Here is a 25,681-nt window from a genome sequence, read left to right as displayed (position 1 = left end):
AGAGCCATGACAAAGGTGATCTCAGCAAGGACACAGACGTGACCACCTGTGTGAGAAACCATGGGCATGTCTGGCATTCCTGGCTCCACCCCCAGTGCAGCCTCATCCTTACCCATTCATACACCTGCCCAAACCCTTTGGTCAGTTCATGCTGGGGTCCTGGCTGTGTCCCAGATAGGTCTTGGGCTAGTCTGCTCCCCAAGCCACAGGAAATGTCCCCTAGCCTCATCCCTACCCCTCCTGGACTTTGAGACATAGACCCTCTCCTCTGAGAGGCCTGTCTTTGAAACAGTGCCTGAAACCACTCCCAGACTCAGTTTCCCCACTGTAAAATGATGGAGTGACTCCAGAAGAGCAAATGAGACCATGTGTGTGGAAGAACCAGGCTCACATCACCCCCATATGAGAGGCGGCAAGATGCTCCCAAGATTCTCTTTTCTTTTACACTAAACACGAGCAGCCAACTCTTCCTGGGACCAACTTGCCTCCTCTGGGAGCCCATAGTAGATGACTTGTCCACATTTGTCAACTTGCCTCTGAAACCCTTTTCTGACCCTGGAGTCTCCATTGTCCCCACTGTCACTTAACAATTAGCAGTGTCCTGGAGTGTTTTTCATGTCTGAGCCTTGGGTTTTCTATGCATTCACATGTGTCTCCACCATGTAACAGAGAGTCACTGGGGACCAGCTTGCCTTGTCTCCCCGGTGGTCTCAGGCATGGGTTTGCTCTGCTGGTTAGGAGCTCCTTGTCAATAAAAAAAAAAATTAAAATTAAAAAATAAAATAAAATAAAATGCCCTCCAACCTTTGACAGGGAAACTCACTCGAAGTGTTCTTCCCCTCCTGGTTTATCTGGACAGATGAAGTACACCATTCACAGACATGTGGGTGGCTCCCAGGGCTAACCAGAGCCAGCAGGGGGGGGGCAGGAGGGCTGGCAGGAGCAGATGGAGTGGTCTGTGAAAGGATACGCTCCCCACCCACCCACCTCCAGACTACGGCACGGGGGTAGGGGTCCAGATGGGGCCCAACGAACACCACACTCAGGCGGGACATACAGCCTTTGATATCTGATCCCCTGCAAGCTCAGTTTCCCCTTTTGCCCCATTTCAGCTGTACACCGGGCAGAAGGCTATGAGGGTTTTCTTAAAAAAAAAAAAAAGAAAGAAAGAAAGAAAGAAAGAAAGAAAGAAAATCCTGAACCTCTTTCACTTATGTTCATTCTCCTAGCATTGAAGAGGGTGACGAGACTTTTTTTTTCTTTTTTAACAATAGGTACAAGCTGCCAACTAATTCTAGGGCAAACCTACCTCCTTTAGTTTCTGGAAAATTCACTTCAGTGTGCCCTCTGATGTGGTTGGTTAAGTCGTTTCTGATCAATCCCATTTGAATGCAAAATGGCCTGTATCAATCTGTTTGTTTGTGTGAGGAGGGAGGAACTCCCCATAGGAAGCTGAAGCCTCCTTCACAGCTGCAGTGGGACAGGAGAGCTGGCCCCAAGCCAGAAGGTAAGTCTTCCGCCTCTGGTGACCTTGGAAGTGGGCTCAAGCACTCCACTCCCCATCCTGGCGCCTCAGCTGCAAAATGGAATCATTTTCTCTGTGACCAGAGGGGATGAATGTAAGATCATGAATCAAAGGGAGACACACTCTGGGGCTTTGAAAAAATGTGACATAGGACATGTGTGGTATTTTGGCTCAGACTGAAGTATCAAGTCATACCCAAGTTCTGCCTGGCTGTCATCAGACTAGCCAAGAGATCAGTCCCTGATTTCATGTGTTATACAGAAAACACACTTTAGGTGTAAATACACAAAGAGATTTAAAGTAGAAAAATGGAAAAATATATAAAGAAGGGCATTACCCAATGCTAAAAAGGTCAATTAACCAAGATGTGACCATCCTAAATGTGCATGTACTGAGTAAGAAAGGTTCTAAATACACAAAGCAAAAACGGACAGAACTGAAGAAAGGAAGAAACAAAGAAAGAGAGAGAGAGAAAGAAAAATGGGCACACTATTGAAGATTATGGTTGAAGATTTCAACACTTCTCTCATTATTTGGTGGAACAAGTTGACAATCAAGAGGAATAAAGATGACTTTAACAACACTGTCAGCCAACTTGACCAAATTAAACTTGCAGGGATAAAAAATACAATATCTGAAATAAAATACTCACTGAATGGAATAAACAACTCATTTGACACTCCAGAGGAAAGATTGGGGAACTTGAATACACAGCAGGAGAAACTACCCAAAATGAAGTATAAATGAAAAAAGGAAATTAAACAGTGTCTGTGACCTGCAGGACAAAATCAAGTGGTCTAGTGTACATATAATTGGAGACTCAGGAGTCGAGGTAAGAAAGTTAGGAGTGTGGTAGCCATTTTCCAAGATGGCTCCCAGTGGCCCACATCTCTTGGGACACATGACCTTGACAACCCCTTCCCAGTGTGAACAAGGCTGCAAGAATGATGTGGTGTGACTTCTGAGGGTAAGTCATATAAGGCCCTGTGACTTTAGCCTTATTCTCTCTTGGACCATTCACTCTGGAGGAATCTAGCTGACACATTTGAAAGCACTCAGGTAGCCCTAGGAAGAGGTCCACATCATGGAAAACTCAATGAAAAGAGCATGTGACTACAGCCCCAGCCAACACCTAGATTGGGGCCTTCTTATGAAGGACTTTGAGCCAGAGGCACCCAGATGAGCTGTTTGCACATTCCTGACCCACAAAGACTCTTTGAGATAATACACTTATTGTTTTAAGCCACTGGTTTGGGAGCATATGTTTATGCAGCAAAAGTTAACTAATTCAGGGGTGGGGCAGAAAAAAAAATATTTGAAGAGGGGCCCCTGGGTGGCTCAGTCAGTTAAGCATCTGCCTTCCGCTCAGGTCGCGATCCCAGAGTCCTGGGATCGAATCCCACATTGGGCTCTCTGCTCAGCAGGGAGTTGGCTTCTCTCCCTCCTCCTTATGCTCTCTTGCTATCTCTCTCTCTCTATCTCAAATAAATAAATAAAATCTTTAAAAAATATATCTGAAGAAGCAATGGACAAAAATGTTCCAAATATGATGTACATTGTAAACACACAGATCCAAGAATCTTAATGAAACCCAAGCAGGATAAATGTGAAGATGGTTTCATCATGACACATTATAAGCAGAGAGAGAGAGAGAGAGAGAGAGAAAATCTTAAAAGCATCTAGAGAAGAAGATACATTGCATAAGGAAGAACAAAAATAAGAACAACATTTTTCATTATGATCCAGTATATAGTATATCTTGATGAAAGTTTAAAAAAAGTATGTATTCTGTCTTTTAGAGTATAGACTTCTATAAATATCACTTCAATCAAGGTGGCCTATAGCATTGTTTAAATTTTCCATGACTCTTAGGGGTTTTTTTTGCCAATGGATGCAAATGAGTAACATCCTTCTTTTGTTACTTCATTATATATAGAAAAACATATACAGATATAATATGGATAGATAGGTAGATGTGTATATATCGAAAATACATACATATATGTGTACCTATTTATATATATTATATATATATATATTTTTTAACCCCTTTACTTATTTCTCCCACCTTCATCCCCATCCTCTGGCAACCACAAATCTACTTTCTGTATCCAAGAGCTTAAGAGAGAGGAAAAAAATGTGCCAAGACAATCGATACAATTTTATTTTATTTTTTTTTTAAGATTTTATTTATTTATTTGACAGACAGAGATCACAAGTAGGCAGAGAGGCAGGCAGAGAGAGAGAGAAAGGGAAGCAGGCTCCCTGCTGAGCAGAGAGCCCGATGCGGGGCTCGATCCCAGGATGCTGAGATCATGACCCGAGCCGAAGGCAGCGACTTAACCCACTGAGCCACCCAGGCACCCCAATCGATACAATTTTAAAATAAAACCTAGGAAAATGTCTTTAAGACCCTGAGATAAGATGTATTAAACCAACATAAAAAGCCTGAAAACACACACACACACACACACACACACACACACACACACGCACAAACAATTGGCAAGATTATAAATTTAACCATATCAGATTTAAATAAATTTAATTATATTAGAAGTGAAAACCTTTAGTATGACAAAAAATACCATGGAAAAAATGAAAAGCCACAGATAGGAAGAAGATAGACTCAATGCTCATATTTGACAAAAGATGTGTATCCAAAATACATAAAGAACTTCTAGGGGCGCCTGGGTGGCTCAGTGGGTTAAACCTCTGCCTTCTGCTGGGGCCATGATCTCAGGGTCCTGGGATCGAGCCCCGCATCCGGCTCTGCTTGGTAGGGAGCCTGCTTCCTCCTCTCTCTCTGCCTGCCTCTCTGCCTGCTTGTGACTTCTCTGTCAAATAAATAAATAAAATCTTAAAAAGAAGAAGAAGAAGAAGAACTTCTAAAAACCAGTAAGTGAAAAAAAAAAAATGGGCAAAACATACAAAAGAGTCAAAGAGAAGGAAACTCCCACAGGCACCACAACCTCGCTGGAGACCAGGGGAAGGAAAATGAAAGCAGTTCGGGATGCCATGTCGCCTCCGCGGGACTAGCCCAAAAGGGAAGTCTGGTGGCGGCAAACATGGGCCGCAGTGGGGGAACGGGACCCCATCACATCTGTTTTGGGCAAGAAGAATGGGGGAAAGGACAAAAGGAGTTTCAGGCTGTTAAAGGATTTCCGCAGAAGCCCCGTCCAATAACCGCCGACACATGTCGCTGGCCACAACCGTGTCGTGCTGTCACCACATCAGTAAAAGAAAAAAAAAAGGCGGGAAACCACTGTCCTTCAGGCAGATCCAGGACTGCCCCAATGACGGTTTTGACAGTAGGAAACATGGGTGTTGGGCACCCGCCCCACTCGGGCCGTCTCTCTGTTGGGCTGGTCCGCGGCCAGAGACCCGGGGTTCAAAGACATCGGCTCGGATCACCGACCCTTTCGCCCTCGGTCCCCATCCTAGCCCGCCAGAGCCACCATTCCTGGCAGAGGAGCGGTCCCCAGGACCCCAGAACCTCGCGGAACGCGAATTCCCTTTCCGGACACCCGCCGGCCCGTGGGTCTTCCTCGGAGAAAGGCCAGGGACGCATCAGGCGCCCAGGGGCGTGCGGGTCCCCTCGGGGCTCCAGCCTCCGAGCAGTCACCGGCCGCGGCGCGTCCCGGGCCCTGGCTGGAGACCGCGGCTGGCGTCTGCTGCGGGGCCGCGCGGCATCCACCATTCACGCGTCTTCCGAGCACCGCGCCCCAATCCTCCCCCCGGGAGGGCGTCCCCCTCCCCCACTGGATCCCCCTCCCCCACTCGTACGCCCTCCCCCAGCTGCATCCCCTCCCCCACTGGCACCCCGCCGAGTGTGGCTTCACTGCCCGCTGGGCAGGCCACCGGGCCTGTGATTGGCCAGGAGTGGTCATGTGGCCAAAGGCAGCCAATGAGGCCGTCGCTGAGGACTGCTGGGAAGACACCTGGGCTCGGTGCCGCTGGGCTCGGGCTGCAGGTGCGTGGGCTGCGGTCCTGGCTGTCGCCGGAGGGTGTGGCCCGGAGGGGACCGGGAGAGAGCGGGGCGGGGCCTGGGGCCCGGGGCAGCCCACACGCGGCTGCTGCCCAGCCCCCACGACCCCCTGTTCACAATGTGGCTGAATCCCCTTGGGGTTGGGATTTCTGCCTCTTGCCAGCCAGACGCGCAAGTAGCCGCGGGAGCCCAGGCGCGAAGCCCAGGGACACGGGGGCGGGGGTGTGGGTGCGGCCCCGAGGCCTGCGTCCGCGGCGGACACGGGTCCCGCTCCCTGCCGCAGCCAGGCCGCGTCCTCCCTCGCCCGCGACCACGGTGCGCTGGGCTTAATTTATTGTAGGAAACCCTTCAAGGCGCAGGAGCTTTGGAGAGCCTGGGACAATGGGCATAAAGCACGCATTTAACCCGTCTGAATGGAGGCTAGATTTACTGTCTGGGCCAGACGGGAGTTTTGTCCCCGAGTCATCTCGGAGTACATCGGCCACTAAAGATCTCAACAGAAGACGAAGACGGAACAAAGGAAGTAAATTTTAAAAGGAACTTTGTCAAGGAGGTTTAGATGTTCAGCAGATAGAAAACCGCGGCTGCCCTCACCGAAGTGACTGTTGGATTTGCCGAGTGGTTATGGATCAGAGAAAGATGCTAATGAAGTACTTTAAATGCACGTTTGATGGACCCCGGAGAATGGGGCCAATTTCATACAAGCCCGCAGCAAGGTTAAGGAATCAAAGAAGGTGGCCGTCAGATTTGCTGCCGGGGACAAGGCTGCATTGTCAGGCCTTCTTTTTCAGCCGGGAAGCATGTTTTAACTACAGTGTTTACCAACGTGTACATCCTAGGCTGGCTGACGGGGCCTGCAGGATTTATGACCAGGAACAAACCTCTTAGAGGGGAAAAGAAAACAGCTCCTACCAGCTGGGGAAGGTCTGTTTATAAGGGCCCTGGAGCTGCGTTAAGTGTCTGGGCTTCGGGGAGCTCCATGGGGGGTGGGCAGAGGCATTTGCAAAGCCGGAGACCTAGCCTTGCAGATGGGAAGGTCTTGCCTTTCTGGAACAATCGGAGGGGGAAAGGAGGCTCCCTCGGAGGCATCCTGGACGGTTTCAATATGGCTTGTCTCAGTTTTGTCACCTTAAGACAATCCAATGCTGGGCCGCTTTCAGGGGAGTCGGCCGTGAGCCTGAGTGCCAGGGACGACAGGATGGAGACTTGGAGATCCGGGTGGTCACCCAGCGTGGTTACGGTGACAGGACTGATCAGACGGACCTCTGTGAACTGGCTTCCTGACCGGAAGGTGGAGTGCTCTTCTAAACCTTCACGGTGACGGGTACCAACCTGTTACTGCAGACCTTTGACCCAAGGCCCTAACTTGCCCACCAGCCCCCGACTCCACCCCATCCCATGCTCTCCTGCACATGCCTGGCCCTCCCAAGGCTTCCCTTCCCTCAAGCAGACCGTGGAGCTGGCTTCCTGGCCTTGGATGGGTCCTTGGCTCTCCTGGAAATGGGCCATCCCACCTGTCACGCCATCATTGGGCTCTTGCAGGTTGGGCCTCTGAGCTCCGTGATTAGCTGGTGCTTTCCTGGCCCACACTGCTTTCCACACTCCCCCTAACTCCGTCACCCAGCCCCTGTCTGAGCTGTCCCCTCTGCTTAGACCGGCACTACTCAGTGCGGTCCCCAGACCAGCAGCGTCAACGGCAGCTGGGAACTGGGAGACGTGCACACAGGCCACTTTAACTGACTGAATCCGAACCTCTCAGGTGTGGAGTGCAGGGGTGTGTCTCAAGCTCTTCCAGATGGTTCTCGGGAACACCAAAGTCCAAGAGGCCCTTCCCACTCTGCCTGGCTAGTCCCCTGCTTGGTGTGAACCCCCCAGTAGGAGCTCAGCCAGCCCCTGTAGGAGCGGGTGGCATCGTGGAAGTTTCCTGGGAAGAACAGGCAGAAGGGAGGGGGGTCTCTTCACCACCCCCTACTCAGGTCCCCCTGGGCTCAGTGAATGGCTGAAGAAAATGAAGTGTTCTGGCAGGCCAGGGGGCTGGCTCTCCCTGGAAGGGGCTTTGGGGGCTGTAAGACAGATGACCACAAGCAGGAATTTATTCTCTCCTAGTTCTGGAAGCCAGAAGCCCTAAATCAAGGTGTCGGCAGGGCCACACTCCCTCTGGAGGCTCTTCTCAGAGAGAGTCCGCTCCCCGTCTCTCTCCCAGCTTCTGAGTGCTGCGGGCCGTGCTGGCCGGGCTTGGCTGTTAGATATGTCACTCCGGTCTCTGCCTCCCTCTTCCCGCAGCTCTCTCCCCCCCGTGTCAGCACCTCGAATCTCTCTCTTTTCTCTTATAAGGACAACTCCTCAGACTCAGAGCCCACCCTAAATCCGCGATGACTTCATCTCAAGATCCTTAACTTGATTACATCTGGAAAGATGCTCTTTCCAAATAAGGACACATTCTCAGGTACCAGGAGAAAGCGCTCAGATATGTCCTTGGTGGCGACATGTTCAACCTACCACGGACACTGAAAGCGGCCGGGTGGGTGTGCTGGGGACAGACCGCCTGAACTCAAAGCCCAGCTCCATACCTCCTGGCCTCGAGACCTCCCGTGAGGATCTCCACCTTCCAAACTTTGCTTTCCATTTCTGAAACAGTAACGAGTGGAAGCATCTCCCAGCCCTGGTGTTGCTTCTGCGACTCCATTCTCCACACACTGATGCTAGATCCATCGGAAAGTGCCATTCCCTGCTTCAATCTTTAGGGCTCCCCACTGCTCCCAAGATATGCCCCTCCCCACCTCCCTTAGAAGGGCGTCAAAGTCCTTCTTGCCTCCCCTTCCTTACCAGCTGCGTCTCTCATCACAAGACCTTAAGCAATATTCCAGAAAGCCCAGAGGCTTTCTCTGACTTCTCCGCAGAATGTTCATTCCTACTCTCCTTCTTGTTAGCAGCCAACCCCACTCATCCCGCGGGCCTCCTCCCCGTCTCCCCCCCTTCCTCCCTCCCCCGCTCTCAAGCTGCAGCCTATAGAGATGCCCAGTAGAAAGACCTGAAGTGCCTGGCCCATAGCCAGTGACAACATCCATGTGAGTGAGCCTGGAAGTGTTTCCCCTGCCCCAGCCGAGCCTTCAGATGATACGACTCTTGCTCATGGAAGACCTCAAGCCAGAACCACCCACCTAAACCACTCCGGATCCCTGACTCTCAGAAGCTATCAAGGATGGTAAATGTTTATCATTGTTTGAGAGTGCTGTGTCTGGGGACGACCTGTTACACAGAAATAGATGACTGTCCCAATTCCTTTGGACTCACGTGTAGCCATTTGGGTTATAGGGTCAGGCAGTCCATCCCCAGCACATGGCTTGGCGCAACAGCTAGAGCGTGAGGGCTACAGATAGAGACTATTTATCTGGCTGGCTTAAACAAGATGGTGCCTTCTTTACAAGGACACAGGGTAGCTTCTTACCCAAAGACTCTGCTCTCTGCTGTTCTTGATTCCTCTGTTCTCTCCTTCTTGGGGCTTTTGACACCTGGAAAATGGCCACTCTTTCAATGTGACCTATTTGAATTTGTCTGGTTGAGACACCATATAATTGATATATATATATAAAATACACCATATAATTGACAAGGTAGGGTTAGGTGTCCATCCAGGTTCCATCTCCTTTGGGTGGGGGACAGTGGCAGAGAACAGATCAGGGTGGGGTGCCCCAGTGAGACTCCAAAAGAGGTGCCAGTTATAAGAAATAGGGGCCAGAAGGACACCACACTAGGTATCTACACTTAGCACATCACTTCTCCAGAGGACAAGTCTGTCTGTGGCCAGAGCAGGAGTGCAGCAGCCACATTTAGAGGCAGAAATGGTGCTGTGTTTCCTCATGCCTCCAAGCACTGGGAAAACCTTTGTTTACAACTACCCCCCATCCATGGGTGCTCTTTGCCCACCTTGCTTTTCTGATCTTTCTTGCACGTTCCCGCTTGACCTGAATTGCGTTGTCTGCTTTGCCCAGAAGCTGCAGCACCTTGGAGATAACAACCTTTCTTGTGGAACCACCTTCTACTTCAGCTGTCTTGCCATCCACCTGTGGTCAACCTCTGTCTCCACATGTTGACTTCAGACAGGAGATCCACTCTGGCCCGGCAACCGGAATGATGGAGACCCACAGTGGAGCCCATCTGTGCCTCTCCTGACTTGACAAGAGGGGGCTGATGCCACTTCCCGAGCCCCAGGCCATAATCCCCTGAATATCATTGCACTGATCACTGATCACTGACTTTCAGCCTATGGCCTGGCCTTTCTGAGGTGTTCCCTCCTCTGTCCCCAAGAATCCTCTGGCCATGTCCTTCCCTGCTGTCAGTCCTGTCCTGGCTCCCCCTTGCCCTCAGGGTAAAATCCAAGCTGTGCTATGTAATCAGTCATGCCCCAGGGATCCATCCCCACCGAGGTCTCTAGCCTCCTCTTTGAATGCTCTCTCCTCCTTGAACTTCCAATTTCTATAATGCTAAACATCTAATAGCAGCCCTTGGGTACCAGGATGTTTCTTGACTCTCACCTCTAGCTGTAGGCCCTCCCTCTGGCCCAGAATGTCCTTCTGCTGCCAGTCTTCTCTTGGACAAGTCCTGCACATCCTTCCACACACTGGTCTGGGGTCATTGCCTCCAGGATATCTTCCCTGATCTGCCACTTCAGGTTAATTTGGAGATACCCCTCCATGCCCCAATAATACAACTATCAATTTCTTCACCATTGTCTTCACCCCTCTTTCTCAAGATCATCTCCTTATAAGGCAGTAAGTCCATGAGACTCTTAGTTCCTAACCTAGATCCTGGCATATTCTTGATACATTGTCAATGAAGCAGTGAGTATAGAACTGATACCCCTGCATGGTTACCCAGCTTAAGACCCAAGGACTATTGCAATCCAGGGGAATAAAAGGATGATCTTTTCAATAAGAGGTGCCAGATTGACCAGATAGCCAATGTAAAGAAAATGAACCTTTACCTCTAACTTTCATCATGCACCTAAATTAATTTTACCTCCACCTGGCATGGTAGGAGTACCAAAGTGCTGTCAAAAACCCCAGCTAAGGGGTGCCTGGGTGGCTTAGTGGGTTAAGCCTCTGCCTTGGCTCAGGTCATGATCTCAGGGTCCTGGGATCGAGTCCCGCATCAGGCACTCTGCTCAGCCGGCGGCCTACTCCCCCCCCCCACCGCCTGCCTCTCTGCCTACTTGTGATCTCTCTCTCTGTGTCTAATAAATTAAAAAATCTTTTGAAGAAAAAAAAAAACAGCTAAAACAGGGGATCTAAATATGATCCAGAGTCTCAGAACATAATACGAAAATGTTAAATTTCAATTAAAAACCTTTCATCATCTCAAGAATGTGAAATAACTCAAATGAGAAGTGGTAATCAATAAATGCCAACACAGAGATAACAGAGATGTTAGTGTTATCTGACAAAGATTTTAAAGCAGTCACGATAAAAAGCTTCAGTAAACAGTTATGAATACACTTGAAGCAAATGAAAAATGGATATCCTCAGCAAATCAGTAAATCAATAGAAAAGAAGAACAAATGGAAATTTGAGAACTAAAAAATACACTAACTGAAATAAAAATTCAACAGTAGAATGGGAGGGACAAAGAAAAACTGGAAGATAGAATAATAGAAATTACCACATCTGAACAAAAGAAAGAAAATAGACTAAAAGAAAAATGAACAGAGCATTGGGAATCTGTGGAGCTATAACAAAAGACCTAGCATTACATCATCAGAGTCCCAGAAGGAAAATAGAAGTAGAGCAGCACTGAAAAAGTACTCAAAGAAATAATGGCTGAAAACTTCCCAAATTTGTGAAGAGACATAGACTTACAGATTCAAGAAACTGAGCAAACTTTAAACGGGATAAACCAAAGAAATTCACAACAAGACATGTACTAATTAAACTTCTGAGAACTAAAAGTGTTATAAAATCTTGAAAGCAGCTCAAGGAAAACGGATGGAACTGAAAGGATAAACAGACAAATACAGAATTATAGTTGGGGATTTCAACACCGCTCTCGCAACAACCGGCAGAACAACTAGGCAGAAAGTCAACAAGGAAACAAAAGCACACAACACAATCAACTCACGGAATCTAGCCCATATTTATAGAACATCCCACCCAACAACAGTAGAAAGTACATTCTTTTGAAGCATTCATGGAACATATATCAAGATATACCGTATCTTGGGACACAAAACAAACCTCAACAAATTTAAAAGAATAGAAATTATACAGCATGTTCTTCAACAATGATAAGATCAAACTAGAAGTTAATAATAAAAAGACAACAAGGAAATCTATGAACACTTGAAAACTAAACAATACAATAATAATGCTTGGATCAAAGAGGAAGTCTCAGAGGAAGTTTTAAAAATACATTGAACTTAATGAAAATGGAAATACAACATGCCAGTATAGAGGGAGATAGTTAAAGCAGTGCTGAGAGGAAATTTTATAGCACTAAATGCATAAAATAGGGAAAATGTCTCAACAACCTAAGGTCCCACTTCAGGAACTTACAGAAAGCAAAAAAAAAAAAAAAAAAAAAAAAAAAAAAAAGAACAAAAAGGCAGAATAAATGAAAAATTAAAAATAAGAGTGGAAATCAATAAAATGGACAACAGAAGAATAATTTTTTTTAATTAGTTAAACAAAAGTAATAAATAAAAATCTGTGAAACAAAGAGCTAGTTCCTTAAGAACAGTGATGAGATTGATAAAACTCCAGCAAGACTAACAAAAGAGGGAGAGGACACTAATTGCCAATATCAAGAATGAAATGGGGTATCACTGCAGATCCAGGAAACATCAAAAGGATAAAATAGAGTAATATGAAAGACTACACATACAAATTTGACAACTTAGGTGAAATTGACTAATTCCTTGAAAAACCACAGCTCACTCAATATGAAATAGATAACTTAAATAGCATTATTGAGCAAATTATATTCATAATTTTAAAAAAAAAAACTTCTTTCAAAAAATTTCCAGGCCCACACAATTTCACTGGAGAATTTTGGTAAATGTTTACAGAAATATTAATACCAATTCTACACAATCTCTTTCAGAAAATAGAAGAAGAAACACTTTCCAATTTGTTACATGAAGCCAGTATTACTCTGATGCCAAAAACAAAAACAGTACAAGAAAAGGAAAGAAAGGAAATCACAGACCAATATCTTCCATGAATACAAACACCAAAAGACTTTAAAAGCTTTAGCAGATAGAATTCAGTAATGTACAAAGTGAATTATACACCATGAGCAAATGGGGTTTATTTTAGGAATGCAGGGTTTGCTCAGTACTCAAAAATTAATCAGTACAATTTGCTGCAATAATAAGTGAAAGAAGATAAACCACATGATCGTATTGATCCATACAGAAAAAGCATTTGACAACATTCAACATGAACTCACTGAAATAAATAGGAGTAGATGGGACCTTCCTCTTCACCAAATTAATAATTTTTAAAAACCTATGAAAAGCCTTCAGTTAACATATACTTAATGGTAAATGACGAATAGTTTCCATCAAAGGCTGAGAAAAAGGAAGCCCTCTCTCACCACTCTTATTTAACATGATAGTGGAAGTTGTGGCCACTGCAATAAGGCAAGAAAAGGGAATAAAAGCCATACAAATGAGGAAGGAGAAATAAAACTGTTTCTCTTTGCAGTTAACATGATTGTAGAAAATCCCGAGGAATCTACACACACACACACAACTCCTGTGATTAATAAGCAAGTTCAACAAGATCACTGAAACAAGATAAACATACAAAAATTGGTTGTGTTTCTATTTACTAGCAAAAGAACAAAAGGACATCAAAGTTTAAAATACAATACTATTTCAGTTGCTCAAAAACTAAATACTCAGGTGTAAATCTAACAAGAACGTGCACAGGACTTATAGGCTGAACACTACACAAACTCATGAAAGACATCAAAGAAGATATAAATAAATGGGAGGCATACAATGTTCTTGGATTGGAAGAATCAACATAATAAAGATATCAATTTTCTCTAAAGTGATATAAAGGTATTCATTTATATGCATAATTCCTTTCAAAATTCCTGCAAGAATTTTGTAGATATAGATGAGATTCTTCCAAAAGGTATATGGAAAGGAAAAAGAATTTGAATAGATAAAACAATTTTGTAAAGAATGTAGCCAGAAGAATCAGCTTACCTGATTTCAAGGCTTATTATAAGGCTAAACCAATCAAAATGAAAACATGGTCAAAATACGTGAATATGAGAAAGTTAGAGGGATAGACATATAGGTCTATGAAACAGAATAGAGGACCCAGAAACAGATCCAGACAAATATATACTGATATATATTAATTTTTTACAAAGATGCAAAAGCAAGTCAGTGGAAGAAAGTAAGCATTGAAATAGTTAGCCTTGGGCAATGAAATGAACCCTGACCTAAGTTTCACACCTTTTACAAAAATCAACTCCCAATGGATCATAGACAGGTACAACAGGTAAAACTATAAAATTTTTAGAAAAAACAGGGAAGATCTTTAGGATCTATAGTTAGACAAAGAGTTCTTGAATTGTCACCCAAAGAACAAATATTATTTAAAAATATATAAAACTTTTGCTCTGCCAAAGACCTTGTCAAGAGGATGAAAAGGCAAACTATAGACTGGTAAAAAAACAACAAACAAAAATAATAGACAAAAATTTGCGATCTATATATCTGATGAAGGACAAGTATCTAGACTGTATAAAGAAATCTTAAAACTCAACAATAAAGTAGCAAACAATCTGATTAGAAGATGGGTAAAGACATGAAGACATTTCACGGAAAAAGATATCCAGATGGGAAATAAGCGCATGAAAAATGGTCAACATCATTAGCCATTAATCGTGCACATGAAAACCACAACCAACTACACACCTATCAGAATGGCTAAGATTAAAAATAGGGACAGCACCAAGTGTCACAGAGTATACAAAGAAGCTGGGCATATCATAGGTTGCTGGGGGGAATGCAAAATGGTGCAGCCACTCAGGACGACAATTTGGTTTTACATTCCTGGCTTTTACTCTAGAGAAACGAAGACCTATGTTCACACAAAAACCTATACATGAGTGTTTATAGCAGCCATCCATATCTGTAATAGCCAGATGTCCTTCAACAGGTCAATAAATAAGCAAGCTGTGACCCGTGCATCCCACGGACTGCTCCTCAGCAATACGAAGGCATGAACTCGTGCTACACACGACAATGTGGACGGGTCCCCAAAGAAGTAAACTGAGTGGAAAAAAAAAAAAAAAAGCTGAAGTATTGTTCCAATTGTATGACATTCTTGAAATGAAAACCTAGAGAAATGTAGGGCGGATTGTGGTTCTGTGATGGTTCAGACTGTGGCAACAGTGGTTGCCAGAAGTTAAGGAGGGAGGCAGGACAGGAGAGAACTGGGGGAGGCTATGAAAAGACAACAAGGCAACAAGGGTGATCCTCATGGTGAAGGAACATTGCGTGTCTGACTGTATCAATGTCAGCATCTGGCTATGACACCGTACTCTAGTTTTACAAGATGTCGCCGTTGGAAGAAGCTGGGTAAAACACATAGGGGATCTCTCCATAGGACTCCTTACAACTACGTGTGAAACCATAATTATCTTAAAATAAAAAGGTTTTTTTTTTTTTTTTAAGAAAAAGGGAGGAAAGAAGTTTAAGAAATGGAAAAACCTAATTAAAGTGGGAGAAAGGCAAGCCACAGCATGGGAGAAGATGCAATACATAAATCCAACAAAAGACTTGCAATGGGAATGCACAAACACCTCCCAAAGATCCATAAGAAAAAGCCAGACAACCTAATCTTCTGACAAGTAGCGGAAAGGCTGGCACATGCACTGTACAGAAGAATTGTCCCGTGGACCAGTAGGAATCTGATTACTGATCCTCAGCCCCCTTGGTCATCAGGGAAATGCAATGAAAGCCACGCGTACTGCGTATCCAACAGAAAGGCGGACATTAACAATACTGAAGAATCCAATGTTGGGGAGAACGCGGAGCAGCCCAGGTCCTCGTGCCTTGCAGTGGGGAGACTGAGGGGCAGGAGCATGGCACTCTGGCCCGGCACATCCAGCCCGGGAGAAAGGAGGCCCATGGCCACTAAAGAGGCATGCTGGAATGCTCACAGGGAACGGATTCATAGCAGCCCACGCCTGGAAACGAGGGAGATGCCCACTAACAGGGGAGTGGACAAACTGCGGCGAACTCCGACAAAGGGATGGCTCCCAGCCATCGTTTAGAAAGAAAGCACAAATCTCGGAGGTATGCAACAGGAGGGATGGGTCTCCAAAAGATGGTGTTGACCGAGAGATGCTGCTAGGAAAGATCACGTCCTGAAGGGTTCCATTTTTCCAAAGCTCAAAGACAGGCAGAGCTCGGCTAGGACGACAGGGAGCCGATGAGGGGCTCCGCGGGGTGGGGGTGCTGGCTGGCAAAGGGCACAGGGCAGGAGCTGGAACTGTTCACTTGCTTGGCCCATGTGGTCGTTACCTGGGGGTAGACAAGGTGTGGGCACATCGCTTATATATGTGGTAAAACTCAACGTTAAAAAAAAATGATTTTCAGGGGCTCCTGGGTGGCTCAGTCGGTTAAGCATCTGCCTTCGGCTCAGGTCAAGATCCCAAGGTCTTGGGATCAAGCCCGCATCAGGCTCCCTGCTCTGCGGGAAGCTTGCTTCTCCCTCTCCCAGTCCCCCTGCTTGTGTTCCCTCTTTTGCTGTGTCTCTCTGTCAAATAAATAAAGCAAGTCTTTAAAAAAATAATTTTCAGGGCACCTGGGCGGCTCAGTGGGTTAAAACCTCTGCCTTTGGCTCAGGTCATGATCCCAGAGTCCTGGGAATCTCTGCTCAGCAGGGAGCCTGCTTCCTCCTCTCTCTCTCTCTCTCTCTCTGCTGCCTCTCTGCCTAGTTGTGATCTCTGTCAAATAAATAAATCAAATCTTTAAAAATAATAATAATTTTCAGTGGTTTTACAATGAATGAATAAGACACAAAGAGAGAAAACGAGAGAAGCTAAGATCAATGGGTCCAGAGAAACAAACCCAGACCAGAAACTGACGTGGCCGCGAAAACTGGCACCCGTTTCTGGGGGCCAGGGTGCCCCAGGGAAAAATCCCGCCGGCGACCAGGTGGGAGAGGCAGCAAGTCTTCTCTGTGGATGTGAGCCCACCCTCCTTCACCTACAGGAATGCCCAGGCTGCCATGGGTCTCGGCCTGAACTTGTGAGCTCTTGGGGCAAGGCTGAGGCAGGGTGGAGGCTGGTGGGGGTGTGGGGAGGCGAGATTGCCTGGCGTACGAGGGCCCTGGATGGATACTCAGCAGCGGGAGGGGGGTTCCGTGGGAAGGTGAGGAAAAGCCAGTCCCTGGTGAAAAATCCAGGTCTGCGCCAGGCCGCCCTTCGTGCTGGCATGGAGCAGGCAGCTCATAAATGTCTACGAACTGCAGGGAATTCCCGGAGCACGGAGACATTCCACAGCTCGGCCCCTTCCCGGGAGCTGCTCTATGAATTGACTCACTGATAGATTAATGATTTGACTTTGTGCCATCGTTTACAAAGCGCTGCTAGCAAATAAAACTCAGGGTTCAGGTCCCAACACCACCTCTCCATAGCTGTGTGACCTTGGGCAAATTACTTAACCTCTCTGTGCCTCCATTTCTTCCGCTTGAAAATGGGAATGCCGATTGGCTGGAGTTCGTAGATGTCAGACTCTCAGAACAGCGCCTGGCATGCCAGGAGTGTAAGTCACACGGCCAGCTGGTGGCACCGGCAGACCCCAGCCCACCTCTATCCCCAGAGCTGTGCAGGCCCCGAGGGCAGCCCCCAGCCGCCCGCTTGGAATTGAGCACTTGGGACGTGGCTAGGATCTACAGAGAGATACTGGGTTTCCAAGACGTCTTACCAAGTAAGATCGATATCCAGAATGCCAAAAAAGAGTATGAAATGTCCCTAAGAATGCTTTCCATTGATTACATATTGAAAGGATAGCATTTGGGATGTATTAAGTTAAATGAAATGTAATACTAAAATAAATCCTTTTCTTAGTTTGTTCTTCCTTTTTTTTTTTTCCTGAGAGTTTATTTACTTGACAGAAAGAGAGATAGTGCACAAGAAAGGGGAGGGGCAGAGGGAGAGGGAAAAGCAGGCTTCGCCCTGAGCAGGGAGCCTGACACCGGACTCCATCCCAGGACCCTAAGATTGTGACCTGAGCCGAAGGCAGGCACTTAACCAGCTGAGCCATGCAGCTGCCCTGTTCTTCCTTTTTTAAAACCATGGTTCCAGGAAAACTCAACATCACCCGAGCAGCTCCTGTCCACGGTCGCCCGACCTTCTGCTGGACCGCAGTATGGTCCCCCGACCTTCTGCTGGACCGCAGTATGGTCCCCCGACCTTCTGCTGGACCGCAGTGTGGTCCCCCGACCTTCTGCTGGACCGCAGTGTGGTCCCCCGACCTTCTGCTGGACCGCAGTGTGGTCCCCCGACCTTCTGCTGGACCGCAGTGTGGTCCCCCGACCTTCTGCTGGACCGCAGTGTGGTCCCCCGACCTTCTGCTGGACCGCAGTATGGTCCCCCGACCTTCTGCTGGACCGCAGTGCCCTGGAGACACTCTCTCTTCTCCACTCGCGATCTCCTTCATTCTCTCATAGGGGAGGCACTCGGTTTCCTCCATGAGGAGCTCGGAATCATGCCCGTCCATCAAAACCTGCCCCTCTGTGAGGGAGTGACCCGATTTCTGGTGATAACAGGTCACCAGAAACAGATAACAGGTCATTCCCCAGAAAAGAGGGTTCACGTCGGCAGTGCCTTCTGCCAGAGGGGGAGAGATGGAAGCTGGGCTCCCTGGCAGGCGTCTGGGAGAACCCGGGCCACCTCTAGCTGCCAACTGTAATCCTGAAGTTGGAAGAAACCTGCCAGGTCGTCGGTCCGAAGTCCTCCGTTTCAGGATAAGGAAAGTCAAAGGCAGAAGCAAGGGAGGTCGCAGGAACAGCCAGAGCTCGGAGGCCAGACTCGGGGCTGCGGCTCCCCTAGGCGCCAGCTGCTCGGTGAGGACGGGCTGGGGACAGGATGTGACTTTCTGTTCCCCCTCTGGCACCCCTATGAGACCTCAGGAGGGCGGACTGAGACACGCTAGGGCCTTCGACAAGACAACACCCCCAGCTGTACCCGACAAATTAGGTGGGGAGCTGGGGGTCTGCCTGGGGAGCAAAGCATGGTGTGTCTCAGACCCCAGCACATTCTCTAGGCCTGCCGGGGCCCCCGGTGTGTGAGACAGGGTCATGCTGCACAGTGGAGCCATCCTGGGGCTTCCGCACCCTCAGGACAGCTGGGGGAGGCCCCAGACCCAGGATGAGAAGCTTGGGGCATCGCAGGCTGGTGGCTCTCGGTCAGGCCCCACACAGCCCTGAGCCATGTCCATGCTTCTCTCCCTTGGGGTCCCTCCTCCTCGGCTGGACCACGTGGGAAACAGGAGCCCTCCTGACTGAGCAAAGCCAGGGTGAGCGTGGGGCTGCGCTGCCTGCCCTGGTCCCCACCACCCCACTGTCCTGTTGTCACCTCTCCCATGTCCGCTCTCAGCTGGCAGGTGGTGCTCAAGACTAGGAACAGCCTGGGGCCAACAGCCTGGCCCTATAGCTCTGTGACCATCGAGAAGTCACCCAACGTCTCTGGCTTCGCTTGGTGTTGTTATCAGGGCTTATCCAGGACAACCTTCCCGGGCTGTGTCACAGGCAACAAAATCCTCTCGCTCTCATCCTGCCTTAGCTACCGAGGCCACGTCAGGATCCAGGCTCAGCAGCTGGGTCCTCTGCTCAGGGCCATGTGGGGCTGAAACCGCAGTGTCCACTGGGCTGTGGTCGCATCTGGAGCTCGACTGGGGAAGGCTCAGCTCCCGGGCTCACTCAGGTTGTCGGCAGAATGCATTTCCTTACGGCTGCTGGACTGAGCTTGACCTCGTATGGCCATCAGCTGGAGGCCATCCACAGGCACCGCCAGGCAAGCTCCCCCCACCCCCAGACACAGGGGGAGACTCTAGAGGGAGTGTGACGGCCGGCCAGTCACACATAACATAACATCGTCTGGGATGAGATGGCCCATCAACTTCTCTGTCATTCTGTTATTTGGAAACAGGTCATGAGTCCCGCCCACACTCCCGGGGGAGGTCACACAGGGTGCTTTACTGGAGGGCCTGGAGCAGAGGGGTCACCAAAGAGTCTGTCAGCCTCCCCTCCTCCACCCCTACGATGCCCCTCGCCCCCCCTCCAGTACCCCTGTAACCCCACCACTCCCCCAAGTGAAATTCTCATGTCCCCAGCACACAGCCAGGTGCCATATTGGCCTGTCCCCATGCTGCTGATCCTAGGGGACGCCCTCCCTGCCCGGCCCCTCTCTTCCACCTGCAGAACGATGGTCTGGGTCGGCGAGTGGGCCGTTTCCTGCAGGCACGGCCCACACGTGTTGGGCACCTACTGTGAGCCACACAGGGGGAGGGAGTGGAGGACGGAGGCTCAGTACAAAAGTAGAAACCGCACAGAAAAGGCCAGCAGAGAGGCTGCTGGCCCAGGGGAGGAGGGTGGCTGGCCCTGAGTCCTCCATTCCCCCGTACCCCCAGCTCAGGGCCCCCCTGGCTCGGCTGACACACAGACCCCTCCACAGAGCCCAAACTGGCCTATGGGCCTGAGGGCCCGCCACCTTGACATCTGTGGACAAAGGCTTCTGGGGGACCACAGGGTTAGCCAACAAGGGTTTGGGAAGACCACAGGACCCGGCCCAGTTCTCCCGCCAGCCTGCCCCTTTCCCTCTCTGAGCCTCAGTTCCCCAGCACCCCCGATCTGCACAGGGCAGGGGGGCTGGACCCCATCCTCTCTGAAGTCCGTACTGACCCAACACTCGCAGATTGGATAAAACACTGAAACAAAGAGCCATGGATGGAAGTTGGAGCTCCCCATGCTAAAGCTGGGCCCTGAGCCAGAAGACAGCCTCTGGACCCCATGGGCAAACAGATGGGGACAGTCAAAAGGGCCACTTGGCACGGGCAGGCCAGATGAGGCCGGGCTGGCTGGCACCAGGCAGGACAGCCCCATGGTCAGCCTGCAGGATGCGATGTTCTGGGGACCCGGGCCTCCACCCTGAGATGCCTCCCGCACCCTTCTCAGAGCTGGCAGGCCAGGGCCAGGAGACAGAGGGCCGCGGGGAGTGCCCAAGTGGGAGCGAGGAGGGCTTTGGTGCAGGCTGACCAGCTGGGGTCAAGCCTGGGGGGCATCATGTGCAGTGAGCCTTGATTTCTCCATCTATAAATTGGGGGCATGACCGTGTCTTGCCCCTGGGACAACGCAAGGACTCCACAGGGTAAAGACACGCAGGAAGCTCTCACTGAAAGGCAACCGACAGGAGCTGAAGGTAAGCAAAGGGAAATAAAATGATCTGGTCTGTTCTGTTCCTTTAAGAACTGTAACGTGCCCTGGACTTCGCCCGGTGGGGACCCACGATCCAGTGGGAAGGAGACCCTCCCCGGGCCTGCGGAAGGGAGCCCAGCAGCACGCACCCGGCGCTCTGGCTGGGGCACATTCCCCCTTCATGGAGGATTAACATGTCCTCAGATCGGCTGTTTCTCCCACTGGGAAGTTTTCTTTATCTTTAAATCCGACTCTGGGGGCGTGAAAGTCACAAATTTGGCCCTTGTGACTCAGGAGCCGTCAGCAGGGAAATGCTGTTGGGGCTTGAATGAGGGCAAGTAGAGGTTTCCAAAGATCAGGGAGGGTTTCTTTAAGCCTCTAAAAAGTTCTCATTCCGTCACCAGCTGACGTGCACCCAAGAGAGCAACTTTTCCCAAGGAACCGCCTCCCACACCCAGGGCGAGGCTAGTCGTGCCACAAGCACCTCCGATCACCACCTCGGGCCTGCTGCCTACAGCCCCGCCGGCAGGGGAAGGTGCCATCTCCTCCCAGTGACCACGGTGTTTGTTTCTTTGGGTTCCTACCAACAAACCGTGGGCTGCTGACTCTCTTAGCCATGGCAAGGACAAGGGATGTGCTGAGTCGCGCTGGGGACTGGAACAAGACAGCAGAATTGAGGTACAGTTTCCAGAAACCCGGCCCCTCTGCCAAGGCTGCTTCCACCCCCAGCCCACCACCTGCCGGGCTCTGCACCCGACGTGTGAGATCTCCTTGCCTCCCCACGAGGGCCTCTCAAGTTGGTGTTCTTACGCCCGCTGTGCATATGGGGGAACGGAGGCTCAGAGATGTGAAACAGCCCACCAAGATCTCACCTCTACAAAGCAGGGGAGCAGAGCTGAACCCATGTCTGTCTGCCTCCAGCATCTCCCGCCTGGACCCCTCTTCTGCCTCCTTGGCTCGAGTCCCCACGAGATGTTCAGCACCGGCCGCTTGCATGGCCATGAACGTGAACATGGTGAGGGCAAGCACCGGCCACGAGGGGGGGGGCGCGGCGTGGCCAGCTGGACCAACGGGTGACAGAATGAAGGCACTTGGGGTCCTTAAGGAAACTAATGGATTTTTTTTATTTTTATTTATTTATATTTATTACCCTGGCTGCTCTAAACGGGCCGACCCCCCACACTGCTTTGGCATCTGCCGGAGTCTGAGAAAAGGCAGGTGGTAGGCAGGTGGCATGTTTGGGGGATCAGGCCCAGACACAGGGACCAGGGAGAGTAAGAAGGGGCAGGAGGATGAAGCCATCTGTGGTCCATCCCCAGCTGGGCACCTCTGAGGAGCCACTCTGGGGTTTGGAAGGGGATGGGGCAGAGGAGGCTTTACCCATTGGCTCTCATCCGCCGTGGCCAAGAGCGACCGTAGAGGGTTCACTCCTTCACACTTCCAGGTTTGTGAGTGAATCCAGGGGCTGAGCTGCAGACACAGCACAGCAGAGAAGCCCAGAGCAGAAAGGACCCACCCTGGGGCCACCATGGGGAGGTGCTCGGAGGGCCCCCCTGCATGCAGCCGGCTGTCACGGGAAGCCCTTCTCTAAAAAGGATGAGGTGGGATGACGGGAGGCAGGACATAAGAGGAACCGCGTGTGCATCTGTTCAGTCCATCAGTGTTTACACAACCAGACTTGGGGAACACGGGGATGGATGTTTCCTGCTCTTGTTCCTACACCTTCTCTAGGAAAAACCCTCTCGGCTTTGAAGGTGAGTGGTCCCATCACATGGTGATGCTCGGTGGACGGACAGATGGACGGACGGAGGGGCATGTGGGTGGGTGGGTGGATGGATGGATGGACGGATGGACGGACGGACGGAGGGGCTTGTGGGTGGGGGGGTGGGTGGATGCGTGGATGAATAGGCAGCTGGTGACGCCCAGATTCCTCCTGTCACTAATAGCCCGCCCACCTCTGCATTGGCAATGGGTCCAACAAACAAGATGGGATCCTAAGCCAGTTTGGAGCTAGACAAACAGCCAGACACCCTAAGAGGAGCTTCTGTATCAGATGCACTGAGGAGGCTAGGAGGTGGGAGGTGGCTGGTGTCTCGCAGCCAGGAAACACGAGCTGCCTCCTGATGGCCTGGCGGGAAAGCCTCCCAGCTCTGTTTGAATCCCGGCTCCCTTCCTGTTAAGCTGGCTGAATGACCTTCTACAAGTCACTCCGTTCCCCAAGTCTTGGTTTCCCTATATGTAAATGAGGGCCATAGGAGTCCCCACCTTTGGCTACTTCTGCTGCAATAGCGTCATCATATGGTAAACCTAGAAGACCCTTCTTTGGGTAAAGAAACCCCCAAATGGAGAAAGTTCTGTAAGTTCCTAGCCAGGGCTGAAACTTCTGATCATGGTGGTGGGCAATGGGATGGAGCGGGGCAGCGGAATTGGGAGCCCCCAGCTGTGGTTTCTGACATAACATGGTCTGCTCCAAGATGACCAGGGATTCTATAGAAGGACCCCAAAGCCTAACCCAAGACTTGGCTCAACCTGTATTCTGAGAACTCTTCCAGATGTTGACCATGTGGATAGAAGGTGTCTGCATCACCAAGGGGTACAATCCAGGGGTGTTCTCAGAAAACCGGGTGAGCTGTCCACTCCCCACATGGAATCTGCCGCCGGACTACAGCAAGAGAAACAAGATCCATGCCTCGTGGAAGAGCAGGGGAGGGAGAGGGGGGAGTTGGTTGGTTGATCGGTTGGTTGGTCCATCAGTCGGTAACTTAGGAAATGACAAGCTTGCAGCCTTGTCCACCAAAACCTGGACAATGGTAAACCCCTACCTGGGGTCCCTCTTCCGATACCCCCTTTGGGCTCATCCCCCCTGGGCCAGACTGAATCACGTCACTGTCCCACTAAAAACCTTCTGTACTGGGCGCCTGGGTGGCTCAGTGGGTTAAAGCCTCTGCCTTCAGCTCGGGTCATGGTCTCAGGGTCCTGGGATCGAGCCCCGCCTCAGGCTCTCTGCTCAGCGGGGAGCCTGCTTCCCCCTCTTTCTCTGCCTGCCTCTCTCTGTCAAATAAATAAAATTTAAAAAAACTTCGGTGACTCCCGATGTCCACAAAACAAAATCTAAGGACCTGCCTTAAACATTTAAAGCTGACATCGAGCCCCCAAACCTTTGCCCTCTCCCCCCCTTACAGGCCTACTCCAGTGATCCTAGAGAAGTTCCCCCGGCCGGGCCTTGCTCATGCTGTCTCCCACCCCTGGTGTCTTCCCTTCTATCCACCAGGCATCCAAGTCCTGCTTCCAGAACAAACAGCCTCCATCAGGAGTCCTATTTAAGGGAACAAGTCAGGACACCGGGGACAGGGCAACCAGGCTGTTCTTTCTGGAAGAAAAGAAAAAACAGCAGCATATTGATGTATACACACACTTTGGTCTCCATTTTGGGCTTGTTTTTCAAGTATATCCATGTGTGGAAACCTTAAGGTAAAAGGACCACATGTTACGGCTGCCTCTATTCACGAATCCACGCTTTCCCGGTCAGGCTTCCTGGGCAGACACTCTGGTAGCAGGAACAGTCAGGGGCTCCCAGGCTGAGGGAGTCTAAGTGCCTGAGGCCAAAGAGGTGGGGTCTTCGACTCCCCGACCCCGGCCAGCACAGTGCACTGCGCGGCAGTGACCGGAGGACAGGCCTGCTCCCCCAAAGAGGGAACCCCGCAGACTGAGAAAGCTTCCTCTGGTTTCCATCCGAATGATTTTAGTCCCATTGGCAGTGGACACGTATGAGTGCCATGGGGCTGCTGTGACAAGTAGCCACACGCGTGGTAGTATCAAATGACGGAAATCGATTCTCTGAGTCTGGAACCAGAAGTCCGCAGTCAAGTGTGGGCAGAGCCCCACTCCTTCCAGAGGCTCTTGGGGAAGGTCCTTCCTGCCTCCTCTGGCTGCTGGGGGCCCCAGGCATCCCTGGGCTGTAACCTCATCTCTCCTGTCTCTGCCCCGACTTCACATGGTCTCTTTGCGAGTGCGTCTTCTCCTCTTTTATAAAGACACTCCTTGGATTCAGGGCCCTTCCTAAGCCAGGATGATCTCATCTCAAGATCCCTATTTTCATTGCATTTGCAAAGACCCTACTTGCAAATAAATTCTCATTCTGAGGTGTGATGGATATGAATTTGGGGGGAGACAGATTGCCAGGCAGGGATGGACGAGTGGTCCACGCCGCGTGTCGTGGAGTCAAGGAGGGACTCTCCCCTGCTGCTGGGCACTGAGGCCCCCTCCTGGCTCAGCTATGTCGTCGCCTCCCACTCCACGGTTCCCCGTGGCCCATGGAATGCACACGTGTCCTTCTTGGCACGGCCTGTTACGCCCGACACCGCTCCGAGAAAGGAATCCCACAGACCCGGAGGACAGGGACCCCTGAAAGAGCCAGAGAGGACTAGGCAGAGACCACAGGATGGGGTACGTAGTCCCTACACCCCCACCGCCTGTGGGCGTGGTGGTCTGCCACCAGGCATCAAGAAAGGACATCACTGGGGCTCCTGGGTGGCTCACTGGGTTAAAGCCTCTGCCTTCCACTCAGGTCATGATCCCCGGGTGCTGGGATCGAGCCCCACATCGGGCTCTCTGCTTGGCAGGGAGCCTGCTTCCTCCTCTCTCTCTGCCTGCTTCTCTGCACACTTATGATCTCTGTCTGTCAAAAAAAAAAAAAAAAAAAGAAGGGACATCAAGGCAGGCACA

Source organism: Mustela erminea, chromosome 9 (genome assembly GCF_009829155.1).
Source record: "Mustela erminea isolate mMusErm1 chromosome 9, mMusErm1.Pri, whole genome shotgun sequence".
Lineage (NCBI taxonomy): Eukaryota > Metazoa > Chordata > Mammalia > Carnivora > Mustelidae > Mustela > Mustela erminea.
The sequence above is the reverse complement of the archived record's forward strand: the minus strand, read 5'-3'. Positions refer to the sequence as shown.